Below are 23,899 nucleotides of genomic sequence, written 5' to 3' on the forward strand. Positions count from 1 at the left end.
TAATGCTGTCTATGTGGGTCTGTCCTTGAAAGGCATCTGGAAAACTTAACCTTATCCAGTTGTTGGTTGGTACAGAACAACACAGCCAAAATTGTTGTCTGGAGTTAGTCATTCAGAGCACACTGGTCCCATTTTTATTTGATCTACATTGGTTATGTTTATTTCTGGATTCCATTCAACACATGGGTACCTAAGAGACTGTCCTTCCCCAATTAAGGATTGATGAATCTTTCAATTCCATTTTCTCTCAGTCTCTCATTTTTTCAATCTTAAATTGTTCTGTCCCATTTCTGTATCAGTTTGCTATATATAAAGAGTTCATGGGGGGGAGTACACACTTCTGTGAACATTTCTCCTATCATACACATTTGTGTATGCAATTTTGCCTAATAAAATGCCTTTGTGTACATTATTTTCAATTGTATAGGTACATTTTTGACTGGAAGTGCATATTAGGAAAATTCCCATTAAAATGTTAATTTCTCCCTTATTTCATGTACTCTGTTCAAAGTTACAGGTCTTGCTCTGTCTACCTCTTTTGAATGTGTTTTCAGTTATGGTGCCAATAGTGTGGAGTTCCCTCGACAGGATGGCTTGCCAGGCTCAGACCCTACACAGTTTTAGACTAAACCTTGTCTCTATTGGATTAAAAATGAGCATTTAGTTTAGTCCTGTTTTTGTTACAGCTGGCTGTTATGGATACTTATCTTTTGTTATTAATTCCTGCTGGTTTTTCTTATCTGTGTTTATGCTGTTTTTAACTTCTGTTCTTTTGACTGATTTGTTGCTGGTTCTTTTAATCTTTGTATTTTGTTAGCTGTGTTGAGGTTTCAGTGTTGCTGTTGTTTTCAACAGGCTATACTTGTCATCTAGGCCATGTCTAAACCATGCAGTTATCCTGGGATCAGCTCAGGACCCTGCGTGACCATTTCTTGCACAGGGAATCCCAGGAAAACCAAGGATGGGCAGAGCCTTTCCCCAGGATAACGGAGACCTTGGCTATCCTAGAAATACTGTTGAATTGAGTATACAGTTTCTGCTGTTTTCTGTCTTCTCAGGAGACGGTATAGCACTCTGGGCAAGCAGAACTGTTACTGAGATGTGGCTAGGAATATTAGTTAGAATGAAGACACTCCGGTCTATAGCATGAGAGGGAACATATTTCAGTGGCAGGCCACATGCTTTGCATGTAGTGTGAGGTGTGAGGTTCCATTCCCCTTATCTTGACTTGAAAAAGAGCCTCCAGTAGCTGGGCTGGAAAGACCTAAACCTGAATCAGAGGAGACAGAACTGCACTAGATGGGCCAAGGAGCTGATTCAATGTAAGGGAGATTCATGTACTAATCAATGTGATATCCCACTGCAATTAGCATGATGTGAAGAGCAGCAGCAGATACAATTAGTTGTGTGTCATCCCCTGCAATTTGCACAGAATTTTCCTTCTCTTATTATTATTATTATTATTATTATTATTATTATTATTATTTATATAGCACCATCAATGTACATGGTGCTGTACAGAGTAAAACAGTAAATAGCAAGACCCTGCCGCATAGGCTTACATTCTAACTGCATTTTGAAAAGGATGTAATGTAAAGTAGGTACAAGAGTGGCTTCCAATTGTTCTAGGAAGTACCACTAGTTAGTAAAAGTTAAAGTCAATTTTATTTATTATAACTTTGGATTTAATCAATTATTTAGAAGTTTGCTACTAACTAGCAGTCCTCCTAGGAACTATAGGAGGCAGGGGATAACTGCAAAGTTTATTTCTCATATATTTCCAAATAAATGCAGGTTTAACTGTGTCTCCAGACACATTAGCTTGATAACAAACTTTTTCTCTTTACAGACTGAACACACAAAGGCTTGGATCCTAACTTTCCTTCTGTAAATGGGAATCTAAGTTCATGAAATGGGAGTCCAAGTTCAGAAATACGTGTCCAAATCCATGGCTTTCTTGCCATCACCCCTGCATAACTTGTTCTGGGGATTGAGGGGTGTATGGGCTCCTTCAGGTAAGAGCAGAATATATTGACAAGCAAAACCAAAATTAAGAATTATAAATAATATGGCCCATTTATGATTATTACTTGGCTCTCTTGCATCACAATTTCTGTTCAACAAGTTATTAGTGTTCAACGTTTACAAATAAAACACTCTTAGCATCTATTTAGTACATATATTATAATTCTTTATTATAGTTCTCTTCTCAAAGTAGCATGTAGAGATCAAACACACACACCATCTATAAAAATCCAGCGAAATGGAAAAGTGATATGACATAACACCTGACACATGAAATGAAATGAACTATCACTGACAACCAGAACCACACATGTCCCCAGGTGATCATTTCAGAGACTTCGTAATCCCTGTAATACACCCACTGGTATTGTATTGCACTGTCCAAATCAGTATTTAAAGGATTTACTAAACCTGTTTTATTAGCCAATCAAATGCATGTTTCTCATAGCAACATGATACTATACGTACATAACTAAGTGTCTTATAATGACTACTTCTCAGACATCCTTGGGGACCTACAGAAGATTTATTTTCTTTCATACTTTAGAAACAAGTCTGTTTTTGCAGACAAAATGCCTATTCTGGTTTTGACTTCATAATGTTTCAAGATGGAGACTAGGTCTGCTCAGTCAAGGTCCTTCCTGAATATCCCAACTATATCAAATTAGAACAATGAATGCATGTAGACTGGAGGTCCCAGTGGCTGACTTCCAAATCTGTCATTTTCTCACCCCAGAGATCCACTAACATTTGAATTTTTGCAAGAGGGGGAAATAATGTTTTTAATTGTCAATTTTTTTAAAAAAAAACCTCCAAAAATCCTACATATTATATCACAATTAAAATTACTTGTAATAGCTACCAAAAATTAGTCCTAAGCAGGTTGGCTTGGAAAACCTCAAGAAACATGCTCAGACTTCAACTTTGGCAAGTCTCCAGAAGAAATGGGTTCTACAGGTGTATAGATCAACATCACAAAAAGGAATATGGAACATATTAAGTTGCTTTATACCAAGTGAGACCATTGGTCCATCTAGTTCTGTATTGTTTTTATTGACTGACAGTAGGTTCTCCAGGGCTTCAGTCAGGAGTCCTTCACAGCAAGGGACTGAATTTCTAATCTTTTTCATGCAAAGCATGTCCTCAACTATTGAGCTGCATGACTTCCTAACTAGTGATGTCACCAACAACTGCAGTGATCTTAAGTTTGGAAAAATGAGAAACAGAGCAAAACTGTAATTAACAGAATCACCCATCTCCAGGTCATGATGAGCAAGACTCATCTAGCTCTAGTCAGGATAAGCAACATACCACTTACATGTAAGAAAAGGCCACTTACTCCTATATTAAGGTGCCTGTATCCTAAGATAATCATTTCAGATCCTGATCTGGGTGCTCCCACCTTTAGCAGATAGGCAAGTGGTGGCTCAATATATACCTTTTCAATTATTGTGCCCTGCACCTGAAAGACCCTCTGTTCACCTGACACCATCCCTGTTGAGCTTTAAGAGCCAGATCAAGACTCTTATTTGGCCAAGCCTTAACAAAAAATAAAACTGTAGGCCAATTTTCTTTTAACTCCTTTGACTTAGTTTGGGTCAAAGCTAAACCATAGTAGTATATGCATAAGTTTGCTCCCAAACACCTTGCTCCAACGCTGACACAAGGGGGAGATCAAAAACTTTGCTTCCATTTCCATTTAAGTACAATTACCATTTTATCCTAACCGGGAACTGTAGTTAAACTGTAATTAAACCAAGGTTTGATCTTGGATAGTTTGGATAGACTATAAACTAACCACACAATTTGTTACAACAAGCCTGGTCTAGATGACCCTGAGGTTAACTGAAACAAGAAGTAGATGCTTCCAATCTCCTCATGGTAGGGATGTCTGATGTGGGGAATTCCAGCCCTCTTGGTGCTTGAGCCGCAGGCTCTTAGCCAGAACTTGCAGATTTCCTCTTTATTTTTCCCCCTGTAAAAATGGCAAGATATGCAAATTACTGCTGCAATTTTCATAACTTGGACATATTACAGCCAAACTAGCATTATTTGCACAGACTGAGGCTGTAAAGTGCATAGGTACGCGCAAACTGCAGCTGCAATTTGCACATAACGAAGCACTTTATGGTTGCAATTTGCGCAAATTACACTAATTACGGCAGCTACAATTTGCATGTCTTGCCATTTTTAGAGGGGAAAAAATAAAGTGGAAGTTCAGAAGCCAGCCCAACTCACATAGACTAAAGTCAGAGTCCAGGAGGCTGAGAAGCAAAAAGCTCTATGGACTTCATCCCCCGGAAGGAATCCTCCAGCATCCCTATCTCATGGCTAAACCGGAAAAATGTGCTCAAGGGAATGTGCTCAGGACTCATTCGTGCAACATTAAACTATGGTTTAGTATTATGACTAAACATGGGACATTAAGTTACTTTCATAGCTGTTTTCTTTTGCTCTTTTACTGGTCCTTTATTATTGTTGTTTAAATGAACTTATTCCTGATAATAAAAAAATCATTTTTCCCCTAAAACTTCCACCACCATTGTTTCTTAAGAGCTTAATCTAGGGATTGCTCCTTGATAGATAGATGGCTATGATCTTAGAACCCTGTGTCCATCCAAAGGCCTGTCAGCAAGAGTCATGGGCCTCTCAGCCCATCTAGCTGGTTTACCAGCAGTGGATGGTGATGGAGATGCTCTTGAATCAAGCAGATCCAGGCCTTTCTTCTGCACACCAGAATGACTTCTTTTCACCCTTCCTGATGTCTTCGGAGGACACTTTTGCATCCCTGGAAGAGAAGACTCTGTGGTGCTTTCCACAGGCTGCAAGGAATGGGAGGTACTTGAGTTCCTGCGCCTGAGGTCTTAGCTGTGTCTATGGCATCAGAGAGAGGGAGGAATCCACACCATCCTATGGCTCTCAGATGCTGCCTGAAAAGCTATAAGATTGCTCTAGTCACTTTCTGCATAAGGTATGATGCCATTTAATGGTTCAGGCTGGATGGACCTTCTTATTAGTAACATGAAATATGGCAGCTAGAATAGTCAGATAGTGGACAAAAATATGTAGTTTCCTTAGGTCTGATAGAGGTCAGTGAAGTTTTAAACATAATATGTCTCAATCTTCAATTAAAAAATTGAATATTCAAAACCTTTCAAAAATACCATAGCTCATTACCTACAATCTCAGAACTTCATATCAGATTTATACTAATAAAATTTACCTTAATTAAATTCACTTTCATGTAATTCAAGTCTGGGTAATTTGCTTTAATATCTAATTTACTCAGTTTATGTAATTTGTTTCCTCTGTCTTTGCATAAATGAAATTAAAATTGAACCCAAACCAATTTAGCAGAAACTGTTATAACTTAGTCATTCATGCAAGTAATCTGCCCTTCAGAATATGATTCATTATCAACCAATCATAAGTATGTAAATACATTATGTAACTCCAAATATGAACACAAAATTCTGCTTAATTTTGTCATCTCTATATGTAATGTTTCATGGCATTCTCAGCTCATATTAAGGGAGTTTGGTTTGCACCATTCAAATCCATTAATTTAGTAATAAGTCTCACAAAGCCATACAATTGTTAGATTATTCAATTTTAACTCTGGACCTAAAACATGTTTACTCAGAATTAAGTCCCACTGATCTCAAAGCAATTTACTTCCCAGTAAATACACTTAAGATTGTAGCCTTAAGCAACTGTCTGACATTTCAGATAGCTTTTTTTTTAAAAAAATATATCTAGGCAGTGTTCATGTATTGTTTGTTATTTCTGTCTAGCTGCCAAGTAGAGAATTGCCCTCAATACATATTATGACACCATGATAATATTTCCCCCTCTATTAAAGCAGCCTTCCAGTTAGCCACTCACCCGAGGCAAATAATTCCTTCTGGATGAGGTGCGCTGGCAGACCCACCAATCAAACTGCACTATGACATACAGGTACAGGGGAGCAGACTAGTACAAGGCAGTGTGGCCTGGGATTTAGTGGTGGTAGTGGTGCTTCGGTACTTGCATGCAATACTATATTAAAAGGAAGAATAAATCTTAACATAGGGATGGAAAAACCATCAGTTTTCGAGCTTCCCAAAATTATGTGAAATGCAGTTTCAAGCACATTTTGCCTTACTCCCATTTTCTATCTATTTTTCAACTCAGCTGAATGGGAAAAGTTCATATTTCAAAATTGGAAAATGTACATTTCTGTGGATATTTTTCATAAGTGGGCACTTTCTATCCATTAACTAAAGCTTCCCCCCCCCCCCATGAATTGGTGAACCTTTCTCAAAACAAATCTACTGCTCACACTCACATTCAGGATTAACATGATATTTTTGGATGATTTGCAAACATAAATGAAATTCTTGTTCAGCGCCCTATCTCAAACTATGAGGAAAGCCAACACAAACAGGGACAAGAAATAGAAGTGGAAAACTAAATAGAAATGTTAAATAGATTCAGAATTTCACACGTGGAAGAGTCATAGGCCTTAGCTAGACCTAAGGTTTATCCCGGGATCGTCCCTGGGTGGTCCCTGCCTGCTCCCTGGATATCCTGTGTGTCATTTACATGAATAGGGATGACCCTGGGACAATCCTGGGATAAACCTTAGGTCTAGCTAAGGCCATAGAAACAAAGATCTGTGTAGAGCAATATAATAGTAAAGTTACTGCTCCCATCCAACCACTATGATAGTGAATAGGGAGGAGACTTGTCAGGTTTGCAGAAAAAATTACTTCATTCACAACCAACACAAAACATTTTTTACATTGCGGTTTAAGTTTTATTCTTTAAATTGTACTTTACAGCTTTAATTTTTATGAACCGCCCAGAGAGCTTTCATTTATAGAAATGCAATAAATCAATCAATAAATAAAATCCATACACACAACAAGGAGACAAAAAACAAAACAAACTGTCCTAATGAGGACTGCAAATCCCTCCCATAGAAACAGAATGTTAGAAACAACTGACAGTGACAACCAATTTGCTCTGAGGAGAAAGCGATCTACCATCCATTTCCTCCTATCTCCATGCGCACACACAGTTGTGGTGGCTCCTCACTGCCCCCCAACTGCCACAACCCTATTTTTAGTACGGGAGAAAAGACGGAACAGCCTATCAGATACCCTGAATGAAGAAAGAGCAAAGAACAATGGAAGCAAACATATATTTAATTGCAATTGGTCTATCAACTAAGGCCTTTTCTACACCTAAGGATTATCCCAGGAAAATGGAGGGATTGTACTGGCCTGCTCCCAGGATCCCCTGTGTGTCATTTGAATGCACAGGGATGATCCCGGGACGATCCCGGGGGAAAAGGCAGGTGTAGGAACGGCCTAAGCCAACAATTAGTATTTTGACAACCTCAGAAGGCAACTATTATAAACACAAGATTTTGAACTGTGTTTTTATTGCAAGTTGCCTATGTCAACTTAAAAGTGGAGAGTAAATAAATACATAAATAAACAATGAAGGACAAAACCAGCTACACAATAGGCAGCCACAACAGAGGCATGGCTGTTGTGTTAGTTCATTACAACAAAAACAACAAAGTCTTGTGGCCTCTTAAAGAGTAGCACACCGATTGTGGCAGAAGCCAGGGGTGAGCAGCTTGTGGCCCTTGAGATTTTTTGGCCTGCAACATCCTTCACCCTTCACTATTGGCTAATGGGAATTGTAGGCCAACAACATCTGGAAGGCCACAAGTTGCCCATTACTGGCATAAGCTCTTGTGGACTGAGTCCACGTCATCAGATACACCAAGTGTTACCCTCAGCTGCAGGTTTATATAAATATATTTGGCGGCTTCCATAGCTGAGTGGGAACTAGAACCTGGAGCGGGAAGGATTAAATCTCCCTGAGCTTGGTGATCCTGATTACTTTACTTTAGAGTAAAGAAAAACAAGAAAGGAGCCACATGCTAAATATTTAACGAAAGTGTAGCTTGACCTAATTTATTGAATAATTAGGTAAGCTTATTTTGTGATAGTGTTAATATTCAGTACAATAGTAGTAGTCTTTAGCAGAGGAACATGTGTACATAATAATAATTATAGCAATAATATTTAGCATTTTAAAAAGTATAGAGTGACCTCCATAAGACAATTATGCATTGGGTGACATAGAAGTTGCATTCATCTATCCCAAATCAACTGTAAATCAATTTCATTGGGTAACCCAAAATTCCAGTATTATCAGAGTAGGATTCCCCACCCCCCATAAATGGTGTGTAGATATATTTTCTGCAGAGCGTGGGCTTATCTGGAAATTTGAACTCAGGACCTTTCATAGGGACAAACAAGTATCTGAGCATTAGCTCAGTTATCAGATGTACCTATGAACAACAGCCCAGATAGTAAAGTGTGATATGCCAGCTGCGCCCCTTCCTAGAGTTGGAAGACCTAAAGATGGTAGTGCATGCACTGGTAACTTTGAGGCTTGACTTTTGCAACGCGCTCTACATAGGGCTACCTTGGTGCCTAGTCCGGAAATTTCAACTAGTTCAAAATATGGCAGCCAGGTTGGTCACCAGTACACCTAGGGGTAACCATATTACACCAGTTTTAAAATCACTTCACTGGCTGCCAATTAGTTTCCAGGTTACCTGCGGGATCGCCTTCTCCCATACAATCCGCCCCGCACACTCAGGTCCTCTGGGAAGGGTTTACTCCAGTGAGCCACAACTAGGCTGGCAACTGTTACCCAGAGGACCTTTTCTTCTGCCTCCCTTAGACTGTGGAATGGCCTGCCAGAGGAGATTCATCAGCTTAATGCTCTCTCTGAGCTTAAGACAGCCGTAAAGACGAGTCTCTCCTGGCAGGCCTACCCAGATGAATTTTAAACCTAAGAATTTTAAGATGCTGTGATTGTTATTTTAATATTGTATTGGTTTTATATGCTCTTTGAACTAATTTTATTATATTTTATTTAGTGTAGTTCCCCACCTCGATCCAGAGGGAGAGGTGGGTAATAAATAAATATATTATTATTATTATTATTATTATTATTATTATTATTATTATTTAATGTGATGCAAAATACACATATTTTGTAATATCTGGGATAAAATTTAATATTCCAGTTTGAAACAATTTTTAGTATGGCAATGCCTAAACCAGTTCTTGACTGTTTTCCATAAAGAAACATTTTAAGTATATCTTCTAAGATATTTATAGGTATTCATAAAGATATTCATAGAAGATTTCCAATGCAAACAAGACAGCAGAAAATAAAACAACTAAATATTCATTATTCAGTTAAAATGTCTATGTGCCACTATGACAGATCATCAATACTGCTTTCTAAGTTATTTTAGCCTTTTATCACTTTAGTCATTGTACCACATACAATATTAAGAAGACAACAACTACAGATTAATGCAGCACAATCCATGTGATTTGATAAGCAGCACTGAAAAATTAGATTGAAAGAGAAAAGAAAAAATCTGGGAAATGGGTGAAGAAACTACTGTTTCTAAGAATAGACAGGCCTGCTATTTCTGCTAATTAAACAGCAGAATAAGCTGTTTCTAAAGCTAAGTGAAATTGCTGTCTGTAGGACATTTAACCTTCCAGTAACAGGAAAACAGTGTCTGAGATGTGCATAACTACAATATTTAGAATCTATACATAGTATGTTTTTATTATAGCACTTTCCATGGCTTTGCTTGCATTAACTTCTGACTTCACCATTTATGAAACCACACAGAAGTGTCTGGATTCCTGGCTTCAAATATCTGATCTGCACTGTACAACTAAAATACAGAAGGTCAGGAATAGAGAGTCTGGTTTTTATGTCCCTTTATTGTACTCATTTACTTGCATCTTTTAGTAAGTAATGAACAGGGAAAATGCTCCATCAACATTAATTGTTCCCAGAATCTCCTAGACAGAAACAAGATCTAAGAGTAGAGAACTCATTTTCAAGGAAAAATAACTTCTATTAGAAACTGAGCCAAAAACAGTAACATGAAACAATTTTAGAAGCAATAAATTTGGATTAGGTTCATTTACCAAAATATTTTGATACTGCAAACTAGTTTACTTCATTCAAACAGGCTGCTTGACATAGAACACACAAGTGAGGCATTTTAAAAATATATAACGTGTTTTCTAAACCAGACTCTGCAGCCAGTGGTGTGGAAAAGGAATAAAAGATTAAGTCACCAGCCCTTGTTAAACTAGAAGCAAAAACCTGATATTTGCTTTGAGAGAAGTTATCCATATATCTTTGTAAGCAGAATAGCTATGAGTAGCAGCAACCTTCTAAATATCTAAAGTGACAAAAATGTTCCTCTAAAATAGTTAGCCACCTGAAAAAGCAAGCATTTTTTCCCTTTCAGATTCTGTTCTATTTAGGCATTTTTCATTTTGCTTTGATTGTTTATGAATTGGAAAATTGATTGTGCAGACGTACCGGATCTCAAATTGTAAAGTATTTATTAAAAAGTGATGGATCTTGTCTACACCACAAGGGTGCAGAGGGAGGATCGCGGACTTACCGGCTTCCACAATCCTCCCTGGGTGTCTAGATGGCCACACGACATCCCAGAAGGACGTTGTGGTAGCCATTCAAATAAGAAAAAGTCGAGAGGAGCGCACTCGCACTCCAGCACTAAAGGTAAAGGGGAAACCCAACCCCACTCCCTACCCCCAATGGGCACGGGCTGCCGCCGTGCAGCTCCATGCCCATTTTACAGTCCCTGCTACTGGTGGGGAGGACAGGACAATCTGGGAGGAGCGGCCACATGGCTACACTCAGTGTGATGGTCCTGGAACTGCAGAAAAGTTGGCTTTTCTGCATTTTCTGACATCCCGGGGTAAGTCTCCACTAGTCCTGGGTTGCCCCCAGGATCCCCTGTGGATCATGTGGACACACAGGGACAATCCAAGGACCACTCCAGGATATAGGCATGGTGTAGACATGCCCAGGGATTCTTGAATTTATTATGAGCACAGATTGGGTTCCTAAAAGGGAAAGGATATAAAATGTTTCCCCAAATAGGCATACCCATATTTCTATTGCTAGTGTTTTTGTGGGGAGTGAGTTAATTGTTCATGTGCTGAGGTTAGCACAATATCCTGAATGATCTGGGAGTTCTGTGGAAAATTAAATTCCTAGGACCTACCACATATTTCCAATCAAAATTAAGGAACCTAGTTCAAAAGATTTGAAAGTCAGCAAAAGATTTCTTGTAATCACTGATAGTATAACATGAAATTGTGCATGAAGAACAAGTACGCTGTTTCCCTATCCATCATAGGACCATGCAGGACCATTCCATCCATCACAACCGAACACGGAATGTTTTGAAAATGAATTGTGTGGTAATCCTCTTCAAAATGGTACGAAGGTTTGTAAATCTATCATTGTAATCATTACCCTGACTGTGTTAAGTGTTGTACCTTCTTTTTCCAGTTTTAAAAATCAAAATCAAAAAGGTACAGCTGGAAGGGTCTAATTCAGGGGTCCCCAACCTTTTTGGATATTGTTGTTTTTATACTGTTGTTTTTATGTTTTTGATGGTTTTTAAATTTTGTATACTTTTTAATGTTTACCATTTTTAACTGTTGTAAACCGCCCAGAGAGCTTCGGCTGTGGGGCGGTATATAAATGTAATAAATAAATAAATATAAATAATTTTTTGGACCCTTGGGCACATTAAGCAATTTGAGAAAAGGCTGTGGGCACCACCACATTGTGGCTAACCACATAGTGGCTGAGTTCACACATCATGCTAACCCACACTCAATGGTTGATTGTTGTTGATGAACTATTGTTTGTACGTTGAACTATGAACCCAGGACATTTTCCACAGGGTGGCTTGTTAACCATTCTGAATAACTCAACAACAAACCATGGGTTCTCAGGGAGGCTTGTACAAGAAAAATAAGCCACATTGCATGATTAATAGGGGTACGCAAAGTGGGTCTTCTCTGCATTGAAATCTGATCTGGAGCTCCGTAGAGGTAATTCTCTGCCATAATTTAGGAGCCCCTCCACCCTCTCTGCCTTGTTGAATTACCCTTGAAGAACTGTTCAGTATTTGGGTAACTGGTATTAACAGTTATGCTTACAGCTCCCTCAATTTTAAAGATAAATAGATAAAACTTGGCACAGTGATAGCTCTTACGGAGACCTTTAACCCCACCAAGTTTGAATCAAATTGGTTCATGCTTTGATTGTATAGAAACATTTAAATGGAAATTTCAAAAATACTTACATCTGCGTAATTTTTATAGATAAACAGATGAAACTTAGCAAGATGATAGCTCTTAAGGACTGCTTTAACTCCACCAAGTTTGAATTAGATCAGTTTATGCTTTGATTTTTTGGTGTTTTTTTTAAAAAAATCCCCACTCTAGCCTTCTCCAACCTGATACCCTCCCGATCTATTGGACAGACACATATACCCTGAACTCAGGCACTGAAACAAAGAGCCTGCCTGTCATCTCCTCAGTTGTAGAAGCTTTCTCATCCCAGCAGCACTTTCACACTGTGGAAATGTGGATGATTGAGTCTATTAGTCTGAGCAGAAACACGCTCCCTCTCAGCAGCCATCAGTTAGTGTTTCCCACTTTCCTGAACACTGTGATTGGAGGAGAACACCGCTGTGGGCATTCCTATTGGTTAGCCACAGAACTTAATATGAAAACTACCCCTCATCCCACTCACCGTCTTCTAAATATGGAGATACACACACACACACACAGAGAGAGAGAGAGAGAGAGAGAGAGAGAGAGAGAGAGAGAGAGAGAGAGAGAGCAGGTTAATTTCGGAGACTTTAGAAGCGCTGATTGAGCACGTCTCTGCTCTGAGAGTATTCGATGGCTTTGGAAGCAGCCAATCTCTGTTCTGGAAGATCAAATGCTCTGCAGATTTTCACAATTACCAGATAATTGCTAGGGGTGTGCACGGACCCCCCGCTCCGCTTCTCTTCCAGATCCGCAATTTGTGGATCAGGCCGCTTCGCTCCGCCCCGCTCCGCCTATAGTCCGCTCCGCTCCGCTGCGGAGCTCCGAATCCGGATCGGAGCTCCGTTTTCCCCCCCATAGGCTTGCATTGAAAGCTAAAAAAGTATACAACTTTTTTTCTGTTAACGTTAGAAACCTCAAGTTTGGCACCATGACACCTCATGGACGTATACACACGCATGCCAAGACTCAAGCCAATCCCATCATCCCCTGATTTTTGGGGAATTTATGAAAATTGGGCACTCCATTTGCAGACATGGACAGTTCTCCGACGTTTTGACAGATAAAAAAATTGAAGTGGGCACCCCCCCAGCTGCCATCTAGACCCACATTCATGGCAAGCCTCAAGCCAATCCCATCATCCCCTGATTTTTGGCGGGGCTCTAACCTTTTAACTCACCCCAAATCAAGTCCCATGCTACAACTACATCAATTTGCACGTCAGAAACCTCACGTTCGGTCCCATGACAGCTTACCAATGTGTCCACATGGATGCAAAGTTTCAAGCCAATCCCATCATCCCCGGATTTTTGGGGAATTTATGAAAATCGGACACCCCATTTGCAGACATGGGCTGTTCTCCGGCGTTTTGACAGATAAAAAAAATTGAAGTGGGCACCCCCACCCCCCAGATGCCATCTAGACCCACATTCATGACAAGCCTCAAGCCAATCCCATCATCCCCTGATTTTTGGCGGGGCTCTAACCTTTTAACTCACCCCAAATCAAGTCCCATGCTACAACTACGTCAATTTGCACGTCAGAAACGTCACCTTCGGTCCCATGAGAGCTTATCCATGTGTCCACATGGACGCCAAGTTTCAAGCCAATCTCATCATCCCCTGATTTTGGGGGAATTTATGAAAGTCAGACACCCCAGTATCTCAGGGATTTAAAGCTGCAGACAGCTCAATGGGCCCATTTCAAAGGAAATCCCAACATGCCATGAATTGGGGAGTAGAGATAAACCTAAATATGAATCTTCTTCCACACTTGAAAAATTGATTTGGAACTTGAGCACAGGAAGGACTTCTCCCCTGAGTCAAAGCAAGACACACAAAAACCATCCCTGCGAGGTGGGCAGGGGAGGAGGGAGGGAAGGCAGGCAGGCAGCAGACATTTCTGGGGCACAAGGAAGTGAGCCAAGGATAGTTTCAAAGCCAGTAATGCATATAAAATGGAATAAATAAATAAATAAATAAATAAACAAAGGAGGGGTGGAATTAAAAGCAGCAGTGTTGCTGAATAAACAACAAGAAGAATTTTTTTAAAAAGGCTATATCTGTCTTTTACCAGTAAGAGGGGAGTGGACGTGCCCAGGGGGAGGGGGAATCATCTGCCAATTTGATTGTTCCTGTCTAGGTACGAGTCTTTAAGAAGCAAACTCTCACTTCAACTCATGATAGGCATTCTCTCCAGTGATGTACCTTTGGAGGACTCTGATGATCCTCCAAGGTCAGGAGAGTGCACTGGGCACGTCCACATGCCCTAAGGGAGCTCATCCCCTTGCACCACATCTATTCAGTTGTTCCCCAAAGTTAGGGTGGCTAGCAGTGCTGTGTTTCCTCTCTGTTAGTATATGATTTCAGGTTGTGTTTGTGCATTTGGTGGAGCTACTGTTTTAAAAAACACTGGGAAAACTCCATTCAGAGTAGAAAGAGAAGTTTCCCAGAATCCCAAGTTACCCGTTTTGCCTATCCCCTCCTCCAACTTTGGGATCATGTGATCATGACCGGGAGTTGACTCTGCCCCTCAGCCCTTTGAAAAAGGTACATTTTTCCCGCTGTTTTACCCGATTTTTCCAAAAATTCTAGCAAGCGAACCGCAGCACGCACAGAGCTGAGAGTAGGCTCAAAATGACCCCCAGCCACGACTCTCTAAGCACAAGAAGTTTCAGAAAGATAGCTTTAAAAACAACACAGTTATCCCCTATTCTTTTCCACAATGCAATCCTATGGGCGAAATTTTTCAAAATGGCGATCGGATCACGCCGCAAAAAGAGAAGTGCTCCGTGTATGGGCGCTTCTCTTCGCCGTGCTTCTACGGGTCCCCGGTCCGCTTCTACTCCACCTCTGGGCAAGGCGGAGCAGGCCAATTCGCTTCTGATTCTCTGCTTCTAATCGGAGCGGAGTACATCCCTAATAATTGCAGAGCGGAGTGCACACCCCTAATGATTAACGTACCACCCTGTGGAAAATGTCCTGGGTTTGGACAACGTGCTAACCCACAATTCAACAAACAACCCATGGTTCAATCACTGAGTGTGGGTTAGCACATTGTGTGAACCCAGCCAATGGCTGCTGTGAGGGCTTGGCTAGTCAAAAGTGAGCTAAAGAGGGGCAGTGAGAGAAATAGTGAGGTTAGAGGCTGGAAGGGAGGGAGAAATAACAAAGCAAAGAGGCAGAGAAAGAGCAAGGCTAGAGGATATAAGGGATAAAAAGAGTGAGCTAAAGAGGTGGGGGGAGGCTAGACACTGGGAGTAAGGGGGAAATGGCAAGGAAAGGGGGTAGAAGGGAGAGAAAGGGCAAGGCTAGAAAGGGAAATAAAGAAGACTGTCCTAACATTTCCCAAGACTTTTCTTCAAATAATTTTTCTGAAGGGGACACAGAGGGGAGAGCTTCATGGGTGCTGTTGGAGGGCTCGCAGGTGCCATGGTGTTGTGGGCACCATGTTGTGGAAGCCTGGTCTAACAGAAAAGACAACCAGCCACAGCCTACCATTTTCCTAAAGTATCTGGACAAATATCTGCCCAACCTTTATCCATACAGGGAAATCCATTACATCCTTGAGCTTCTTATTCCATTACTAAACTACTTTTATACTTAGGACATTTTCCTTAATCCTTAATATAATCTACATCCTGTATTTTAAATGCCATTGCTTCATTTCTTTTCATCCTGGCATCCTCTTCAGGATCTGAAAGCTGGCACTATGTTACCCCTTAAACCTTTTCTCCAGGCAAAATATATCCGGTTTCATAATTCTCTTCTGTAAGAGCATCTCCTACAATAGCTTACACCCTTTTATCAGATGTGTAATTAGGTATTTACCCACATGCCTGGGACATACAGCAATTGTCCCCTGATGGGAAGCAGACATATATGGAAGAAATATCACTGGCTAGGCTTATTAGTTCACAGGAATGGAGAAGTACATCTTTCCAAAACAAAGCTTTAAAAGTCTAAGAGTTCACTTCTTCTGTATGCACTAATGGGGCTTTATTCAATACTGGCAGAAAAATACTGCTCTCATTTTGATGTTTTGCAATAGTAAATCCATAAACAATCACAAAATATGTATCAACAACATTATGCTACGGAAAAAATAAACTAAAGTCCAATGTTGTTTTAGGCTTAGTAACAGGCCTATCAGTGAAGCTGAATCAGACAAGTTCTGGGGAGTTTTATAACTAGATCTTCCAATGTCTATTTTCTTAATAGGAGCCACAGAGCCCCACAAATTAACCCAGGCCATGGCACTCTGGAAGGGAAGAAGTAGATTTCACTGAGTAGGTTTAACTGAAGTAAGTTCTCTTCTCCTGGCCTCATTCATTGACCTGTATGCTGAATTTTTAAAGCAAGACCACACTTCAAGTGTTGTCAGGAAATGGAAGGATAAGACAGTTCTATCTGATTTTAAGTCTGGGAGGTACAGACACAGAGGCTCATCTACACCAAGCAGGGTATTCCACTATGAAAGTGGTATGAAAGCAGTATATAAAAGGCAGGAGCCACACTACTGCTTTATAGCATTATTGAGGTGCACTGCAAGATCTATGCTACTGCTTTATAGTGGTACTGAAGTGCACTGACAACTGTTGGGGCCCATGACACATCAACACCAAGCAGGATATAACACTATGAAAGTGGCATGAAAGTAGTATATGGAGGTGTCAATGGCCCCCAACAGTTGTTAGTGCACTTCAATACCGCTATAAAGCAGTAGTGTGGCTCCTGCCTTTCATATACCGCTTTCATAGTGGAATATCCTGCTTGGTGTAGATGAGCCCATAGATTTAGAAAAAAGGAAACTTGGATTTCTAAAGTTTTACTACCAATGCATGCAAAACCAGTGTATCAACACATTTCTTCACAATAACATTAGCATTGGCCAGTAATACCCTTCTCCATTTGATAGATTTTAAAAATTAGGGGGGGGGTGTATTTAAAACACACACACACACTACATTAGATTATCCAGAGCCAGGATATTTGTGTTATCAGAAACTTCTGATTTGTCAATGGCAGCTGCTAATAGTATAACTGTCATTGTCTGTACATTCTTCATTTCATATCTCTCTGACCTTCCCCTTCCCCTCACAGCCATAGGTGTGTGTGATGTGTGTGTGTGTGTGCTTGTGTACCCGCAGCTCAGGATAACACGTCATGCATCTGGCGAACTGGACTAGTTCACGAAATATTATGCAATAAAAAATTTGTTAGTCTTTAAGGTGTCACGAGACTCTTTGTTGCTTTTGCTGCTACATACTAACTGCTCTCAACATCTAAGGTCCTCCTACGAGTGCCTACTCTGAGGGAAGTAGATCTCAGAGGATGGCAGCAAGGGAGAGGGCCTTTTCGGTGGTGGTCCCCCAACTGTGGAATGATCTCCCTGATGAGGCTCGCCTGGCGCCAACACTGTTATCTTTCAGGTGCCAGGTTAAGACTTTTCTCTTCTCCCAGGCATTTAACAGCATTTAACAACACTAAGTTTGTTTTCTAACGGACCCCAGAACTGTTGTTTTAAATGGATACTGTTGTTTTTATATTGTTGTTTTTATGTTTCTGATGATTCTTAAACTTTGTATACTTTTTAAATGTTTACTGTTTTAACTTTTGTAAACCGCCCAGAGAGCTTTGGCTATGGGGCGGTATATAAATGTAATAAATAAATAATAAATAAATATAACAGGGCTGCCCCTTTTGAAAGTAAATCCTGGGTCTTTGGAAGCCTTAGAATAGGGGTCTTCAATGCAGCACCCACAGGGCCCTCCAATTGTGCCTACAAATCTCTCCCCTCCCTGCCCCTTCAAAAAAAATTGTTTGACGGTAAACTATGGCCTCATCTACACCAAGCAGGATATTCCACTATGAAAGTGGTATATAAAAGGCAGGAGCCACACTACTGCTTTATAGCGGTGTTGAAGTGCACTGACAACTGTTGGGGCCCATTGACATATACCACATACCACTTTCATACCGCTATATCCTGTTTGGTGTGGCTCCTGCCTTTTATATACCGCTTTCATACCACTTTCATAGTGCAATATCCTGCTTGGTGTAGATGAGGCCTGAGACTCTCCTCTGCCTTGCCTTAGTTCACTTTTGATTACCCCCCCTCCCCACCCCACGCCCCCATTGGAAGCCATTAAGTGACTAGCCACATCCCTTGTGGGAGCCATTTTGTGGTGGTGCTCTCAGCAGTTTCTCAAATTTGCAGATATGCTCATGAGCCCAAAAAGATTGGGGACCCCTGCTTTAGAAGGTGAGCTGAAACTCCTGCCTTTCCATCCTCTTCTCTGCAAACATGCAAGTCCTCACTATGTAGTTACTTGTATCCACAATTCTTTCAGAGCAGATGCAGATGTGACTTTTTCCATGGTGAACTATCTTCCAACCACACCACAAAGCGGAAATCACTTTATTTGTTATTTTTTTATGTGCTGTATTTCTATAATGCCCAGCAGCTGAAGTTCTTTGGGCGGTTCACAAAGATTAAAACCATAAAGTACAACTTAAGTATAAAACTTAAACCACAGTATAAAAGTACAACCAGAATAAAACTGTGCAGCAATGTAGAGATTTAAAATACAGATTTATAATGCAGATTTAAAACAGCAAAGTTAAAAATGGTAAAATGGTAAAGTTCTGGGGAAACAAAAAGGTCTTCACCTGACATTGCAAAGAGTATAAGGTAGGTGCCAGGCAGACGTCTCTAGGGAGCTCATTCAACAGCTGGGGTGCCACAGCAAAAAAGGCCCTCCCCTTTTTAAGTCTGCCCTGTTCTTAAGAAGGGGTGGGGGAATATGAGGGAACTTCATTGCCTTTGTAGCCTAAGTCTTTTCAGACACACACAGACACTTTTCTTCATCTGATGAGCAGAGGGGAGGGGCAAACACCAACTTGGTTGCTTAGCAACCACAGATATCTCCCCACATACATAGCAAGACCCCAAGAACATTCTAGCTCTTTCACCCTTCCTCTGAAATCCTCCTAGGCCCTGACTCTAGCTGATGCTGAACCATAATAGAAACACCATAGCAGGGACAAATGAAAGTTGTGCCACACCCTGGAAAAGTATTGTAATACATAGGCTAGCCCTATCTACTGTTAACAAGTAAAAGGAAAAGTATAGCTTTCTAATTTAAGATCCCATTGAGATGCTCAGATATACGCTGATGTATTCAACATGAAAGGATTAGCTCATATGTTTTTTATAATCCTTTGCTTCAGTGAACCCTCAGATATCCCGATGTTTAGTCTATTTATTATGTTTATCATAACTCACCACTCCATAGTACTTGCTTGATGAATTCAATAGTTAAGCAAATAATTTTTCATTGTGTAAGTACACACTTCAAAGGCAAGCAACATATTTGATGTTACAAGTTTCTTTCTGAAATATTTGTATCTTGATTTGAGGATGAGAAGCCACTCTAGAAATACTCTTGATAATGTTATAGCCGCCGATTTATAAAAAGGAATTAGTACTAAGGTGACAATCTCTAGAATAACAGTCTGTTGACTGTCAGAAAACAGGACTAGACTGATCTCTGCTCCCCACCCCATCACAGTTCATTCAAATCACCCAACACTAGGACTTCCCCTACAGACCCTTTACACCATTTTGCTCTTCCATATTAGCATTCTCTACTTCCCCTCACCTTGTTACTGCATATTCCCTTTTAACCCTCTTTACACGTCTAAGATAGTGCACCCTTCCCCTAAGCTGGTGCTCTCCAGATGTGTTGGGCTTCAACTCTCATCATTCCCAGGTTCGGGAAGGCTACAATGCAACTATGGTAAGCTGAAGTAGCACACTCCTTGGGGCAAACAGGCAAAGCCACAAGACTACAGCCCTTCCTAGAAATCCCCCTGTTCTGATTCAAGTGGGCAAAAGTCAACTTTCCTGACACAACATGCACTGCTATGGCAAACGCAATGGCTACAGCAGTACGGCTAAGTGCAGCATTCTACTAGCAAAGCTCAGCATAAGGCACAGGGCATTTGAACCATTGGTCTACTTCTTTCTTAGTGCCATTAGCTCCTGGCCATTCACTTGGCTTCCTGCCCTTGAGCTCACTTCTTAAGCTGACAAGTGTAAACACAGAATTGATGAACAAACTAACTGCATTTTTATTAGCAGAGAAAGACTTAACACTCAGATCATCTGCAAACTGCAAACTAATATTATGTCCCTCATGGCTCTTTCCTCCTGCATATTGCTTTACTGCCCTATGTTGATTCTAAGGATGCATTTGCAAATAACGCTATGCTAACCATGGGCAGTATCCAATGATGCCATTCTACAAACTCAAATAATGCTAGTGGAGTTCCATTGATTCTTTGGTTGTACAAATGGCTGCACATTGCACTTGTATAACTAGTTGTGCAACTGGTTGCACAAGCATAATGCACAATTCAACTATAGTTCGATTCCCCTCTTGAGCATACTTCAGAACCTAGTTTCTACTAGCACCACATCGTTTGTGTTAGCATAACAGCACAGTTGGATACTACTCCATGCTTTGTTATTTTAACCATGAATTATCTTGCAGACAGGGAAACAAAGCATGACTTTCTCCCCTTGCTTTTCATTTTTTTTCTCTCCTGCCCATTTTGCAAACATTCAGAGTGGTTTCATTTTCATTATTAAACCCTGGGTTGTCTCTCATCTGACAAGCCAGAGTTCCTTGTCTGCACACAGTGCTAAACAGACCTGAGTTGCTTAGCTATTCCTGTTTGCAGTGTTATACACTGTACAACTCTCTTTGTATAACTCTCTCCCCCGCTATTTTTTAATGAACGTCACAGATGACAGAAAATGACAATGATCTTATATATGTAATGTATGGTGTTTTTTTGTTTTGTTTTCATGATGTATTTTCTATTCTGTTTTGTTGATATTCACAACAGAAAATAAAAATTATAAAGAAAAAATCAACAACAACAAGAGAGCTTCGGCTATTGGGCGGTATAAAAATGTAATAAATAAATAAATAAATAAATATAAATAAACAACTCCTGTTTGCGGTGAGAATGATTGGGCAGTGTGTACTAGCCTGCTCACTCACAACAACATACAGCTTTAAAAATCCCAGGGATGTCCTTATGTCCAAACCAGGCTAAAGGCCCAGTTTATCTTAGGCAAGTGTCCAAACATTGTGTACATTTAGTTGTATTAATTCTCTGTTTTTTCATCATTATCTAGAAGCGCCCCCATGGCATTTCAGCACCATGTACATTGATGGTGCTATATAAATAAATAATAATAATAATAATAATAATAATAATAATATGTCGTGTGGTAGAGTCATCAGTGTTGGACTGGGACAACCTAGGTTCAAGTCCCCACTTGGCCATGGAGCTCACTAGCTGACTTTGTGCCATTCAAGGACTCAGCCTAGTATCTCAGAGGGTGGTTGTGAAGATAAAATGGAGAGAGAGGAACTTGTAGGCCACATTGGGCTCCTTGGAGGAAAAGGCAGGATATAAATGTAATATAAATAAATGCTACCTTGATACCTAAAATAAATAAACAAATGCTAAGTTTGACCCTATTCTTCTTCAAAATAGTAGATTAAATATGATGCCTAGCAATTCTTCCATCTGAGTGGAAGTGAGAGCCAGATCTGATTTCTTTCTACGTTTTATTGCTTTATCAAAAAGAATATCTTTAAACTTCTGTGCATCCTGTTCAAAATACTCAAGTTGTCTTCTCTCCCGCTCACTAATTACAAAGTTTTGAGGCCTAGCAACTCAGACAGGGTTTCTTACTAATTCCATAAAGTTCATTGTCCCTAATTTCATAAATCTGGCATCCAGACACTCCTCAATAAGATCTGTACCTCTCAGTAAGCCCAGGACCAAGTGTGTTGCTGCTTCCTCCAAATCAATCTTTCACATTCAGCAATGGAAGCATTTTGCCTCCTCATCATGATGCTTCATGTTCTCAACTGTGGCCTGACCTTTCCTTTGCTCCTGTACCATTGATCCTGAATTCTTTCTTGTCCCTTTTTATACTTGTACTACAGAACCATTAAAACCACATTGATACTGGACAGGGCATGCTGATTATTGGCTAGTTCAGAGACTTACCAAAACTGTTTGGCTCTGCACTTCGATAAACGAAGGAAACAAAATGTGACAAGTAGCTGAGAAAAGTTTATCTCTAAACTTCTGTATAAAAATTAGTCATCAAAGCGATTCTCAGCAGCCCAACTGCCTTCTCCCACATTCGCAGTACTTGATGTAGAGAGTTATGTAAAAAGAAACCTGAAATTAAAGATTGCAATGACTGAACTTTTCCAGGCATGCTCTGGAAAACAAAGTTTACTAGAAGGCAAAAATTCAAGTATTCAAAAAGGTTGTGATGATTACAATGACTGCAATATGATTTATTTGTTTCTAGAAAGTGACCAAAGATAATCTATGGCAAAATTTTGTCAGTATTTTAAGTTTTAAAAGGTGGGAAATGGAATCTTCCATTCTGCTCAAACGACATCAAAGATTTTATTGTGGATCTTGATGTCATTCACTGGACCAATCCTCCAGCTTTGGTTTTATTACAGGTCTTTACAAAATTGGCTAAGTACCACAAAACACCCTTTGAAGTAGCATCAAAGAGGGAATTTTCCTAGACTCAAAGTCTGAAATAATTTCCTTAACTCTCATGTGTGCTCCGTCTTCTTGAGTTTGGATCAAGAAGAATAAAGAGGTGCTGTGCACCTGTTTCATGCCTATCATGATTCATAGTGCCAAATGATCCAGTGCATTTCTTCTTTAACAAGGAACTCTCCACCATAGGTGATCAGAATACTTCATCACAATTTCAAGGGAATATGTACGAAGTTCTGCATAGGCAGCAGCCATCTGATAAAGTATCTGGGGCAAACTATCATTTTCTTCTTAATTAGTTAAATGTATTTTATGGTGTTTGAATTTGTGTTGTACCCCGCCTCAATCCAGAGGGAGAGGCAGGTAACAAATAAAATTATTATTATTATTATTATTATTATTATTATTATTCAGTTTTTCCTCACTCCCTACTGAAAACACACTTTCAAAAGTTGAACTATGTGAAGTGAATGGGAAAGAGACCATTGCTGGACACTTGTGTTATTTCCTTTTCTATAGCAGAGTAATTATGCAAAATTAAACTGGAGAAATGCATGAAAAGAACAGTCCCCTTCTCTTTGGGATGCAGTTCATGATTAGACACCCCATGTTAAATGGAGCTATATAAGTGTAGCCCCTGACTTGAGCTACAGACTGTCAAATTATTCAGAAGGTACCTCTCCATGGTGCCTCTTATGGCATAGAAGGGCTTCAGCACCCTCTATCTTTGTATTTTTGCACAATATAAAGAGGATCAATGAAAAGCCCCGTGTCAGCTATGGCATTGGGAGTGGGTGAATGAGGATTAAAGGTGCCATCAGTATCCCTCCTTTTATATTAGGTATGCAGAACCTTAGACTGTTATGTATTTTATAGATTATTGTAGCTGTAACACATTGGTTTATCTAACAGTTCAAATCTAAGACAAGACAGAAAAATCAAAACAGGACGGCTCACAGCCTTTCCTCTTAAAGTATGCAGACGCAATCCACACAAATCCAGAGAAGGGTGCTCAAAATTTTGTCTCCTTGATATAAATGGGGCTGA

General features: G+C 40.0%; 1 protein-coding gene across 1 annotated transcript in view; it reads right to left on the bottom strand.

Moving 5' to 3' along the window:
- Nucleotides 1–23,899, bottom strand: part of PDGFC (platelet derived growth factor C) — a 121,445-nt gene that overhangs the window by 37,755 nt on the left and 59,791 nt on the right. The gene's annotated exons all lie outside the window — the stretch shown is intronic.

This window comes from Elgaria multicarinata, chromosome 10 (genome assembly GCF_023053635.1).
Source record: "Elgaria multicarinata webbii isolate HBS135686 ecotype San Diego chromosome 10, rElgMul1.1.pri, whole genome shotgun sequence".
In the NCBI taxonomy this organism is placed as follows: Eukaryota; Metazoa; Chordata; class Lepidosauria; order Squamata; family Anguidae; genus Elgaria; species Elgaria multicarinata.